Source organism: Tupaia chinensis, unplaced genomic scaffold (genome assembly GCF_000334495.1).
Source record: "Tupaia chinensis unplaced genomic scaffold, TupChi_1.0 Scaffold144702_1, whole genome shotgun sequence".
NCBI classification, from domain to species: domain Eukaryota; kingdom Metazoa; phylum Chordata; class Mammalia; order Scandentia; family Tupaiidae; genus Tupaia; species Tupaia belangeri.
In genome coordinates, this window is record NW_006204563.1 from 2,995,289 (window position 1) to 2,998,264 (window position 2,976).

The window sequence follows — 2,976 nt, forward strand, 5'->3', positions numbered from 1 at the left end:
GCCACAATCCGCACTGTCCACACCGGTTGCGGCGGGAAGTGACGAAGCAAATGACGCAAATCCACCGGAGGTGACGACGTCGGAAAGGCGGGCTCGCCTGGTCGAAGAGACCAATGCAGAACCGAGATGGACGGGAGCGCGCATGCGCAAGCTCAGCGCGGGGCGAGCACGCCACGGCGGCTGCGCGGCGGCTGCGCGTCGGCTGCAGGGCTCCTGCGCGATGGCAGCGTGTGGCTCCTGGAGTCTCTCTGGACGCCGCGGAGTATCTCAAGTGTGTCGCTCCAGCGGCTCCGGGCGCCCAGGCGGAGCCCGCGGGGTGCCGAAGCTGCTCTTACACCCGGCGACCCCGTACCTGCGGGCGGTTGGGGAGTTCGCGCCCAGCTGTCCCGCTGGTTGGACGGTGCTCGCCATTCGGACGTCTGCAGAAACAGCGGTTCTCTGTGTCGGACGGAAACAGCAAACGTCGTCTAACTTTATTTTTCTTACTTGAAACTGCATAAGCAACCCCTCTTGCGTGTCTGCCAATGAGACCTCCAGCCACCCGTCTGCTGTAAAAGTTTCCCGTTTTGTTGATGTTTCAGATACGAATGCCTTATGTCTTTAAATACCCTCAATGCAAGTTGTTTTTTACTTGGAGGACCTTGGAGAACTCTAGAGTAGTAGACTCTCCATTTTTTCATGAAATACTCTTACCAGTATAGTTTTAGCCTGCACTCCCAGTGTATGTATGTATGGTAATTGTGAACTGCATGTAGGTACATAAATAGACAAAAATACTTAAAGGTACTGTAAAAACTAAATAAAAAACAGTCTGGTATTGTCCTCCTACAGGCAGCCGCCGTGAGGAAATCTCTTTCCTGAGTAACCACCAGAACTGTTCATTGATTGCTCATGCAAGTTTTCCTAAGCAAGAAAGGCCTTCTCTTTGAGCCAGTTTTTTTTTTTTTTCAACTGTTACAGTGCATGCCCAAGGGACCATTAGATGGTCTAAAGGTTACTGTCATTGGTCTCCGAGTTAGTCAACCGTGGTAGGAGTCCCGGACCCTTGTGTGTGTGCCCAAGAACCCTAGAGGAGAAGGGAAGAGAAGCAATTACCAAGGGGCAGTGGTGATTTCTCACTTTCTGTCTCTCTCTATGGTGAGCACACCAAAAATCTCTCTTAAAAAAAAAAAATGCAAGCCCCAAATAGGACAGATTTATTAATGTGTTTTGTTCATTTCTTTTTCCCCAAGGCCCTAATATCTTAGTATATGCCAATAAATACTTAATCGACCCAAGCGTGTCAATATTTCCTATCTTTTTTGAATCAAGTATCTACCATCCTTCAAGAGTCAGGTTGAGTAACTTGAATGGAAACTTGAAGTGTGTCTCCATAGGATGTCCTTAGTGCTTTATTCATTCACTTACATACAGTACTTACTATTTGGTTTTCATAATCTTTTGTTCTGTTCCTTTGTGCCAATCTCACCCTACCTCCTCCCCTTCTCCTCCTACAGCAGGGACACACCCCATTCACACACTTAAGTTATGAGCTCCTTAATGGCAATGTAGCAATATGTACTCCAGTGCCAAAAGTTAAATGGCTTTAGTGAATGCTCAGCAAGTGATCTTTACTGTTAAATAGACTGCCTTACTAATGGAGGTGAACAAAGGCAGAACACAATGGGCCAGTTAAATATTGATAATGCATTCCCTTATTGCTCATGTGTATACATAAGATACTGATGACTATGGTACCTACTTTGGCTCTAGAGAATGTATTACTGTTTGCTTTTTTGGATCCTCAGTTCTAAGAGTTGTATATATCATGACTAATCATGTGGGATTCAAGGTAAGTTTAGTATAAGGAGACAGATTTATGCAATTAATACAACTAAACACATTAAAAGACTGAAAGAGAAAAATTGAATCTATAGATGTATAAAAAGTTTTCAGTGGGACTTAACATTCATTCACTGATGGAAAGAATTCTCAGATGCGAGAAATAGAAAAGAATGTCCTTAACCTACTAAGATATCTGAAAGGAATACCATTCATGGTAGTGAAAGACTGTGAAGTATTCTCCATTAGGCTGGGGTCCAAGACAGGGATGATTGCTACCACTGCTTCAGTACAACATTGTCCTAGAGGTTGAGATAACCCAAAAAGGCATAACTATTGGGAAGAAAGTTGTAAGTCTGTGATTACTTGAAGATTCTTTATTGGGCCAACTCTGGCATGACAGTAATGCACTGCGTAAGAGAAGCTTGAACTTGGCATGAGGAGACCACTCCTTTGAGTAACAACCAGAGCCATTCATTGGTCATAAAACAGACTGCAGCTCAAATCCCCAGCCAAATCAACCCGAAACATGCCACTCAAGAGTGTCCAAGATCCAATGGGCTAGAGGAGGGAGATCACAGTATGACCTGATGTTGTGGAGGTGGCTTCTCTCTATCCCTGTCTGTGTCTCACTCATATGCACATAGTCTAGCATGAATAAAAAAACATCGAAGATTATATATAAAAATGATAAAAGTATATACAAATTATTGGAATTAATGAGTGTTTAACAAGATTACTGGATCTTTAAAAAGTACTGTTTAATGAAATTGGTCACTTTTTTTTAAAGAGATTTTTGCTATAGGACACATGTGCTTGCCAGAGAGACAGAGACAGACACAAAGTGAGAAATCACCCCCCAGGATGGCTGGCTATCCCACAATCCCTTCCCCTCCATTCTCCTCTTGGGATCTTGGGCATACACGCACACACGCCTTGTATGAGTTTTAAGCCACTTGGTCTGGGACTTGAACTGCAGTCGACTACATGGGATTCCAGCAATGGATCCATTACATCATCTGCTGGTAACCAACTGGTCACATTTCTAAACATTAAAAACAAATCAAATTTTGAAACATGTGGTAGAAAGTAGCATCAAAATTTACAAAGTACATAATAATAAATCTCGCAAAGTATGTTTCCCAACAAGGAAAA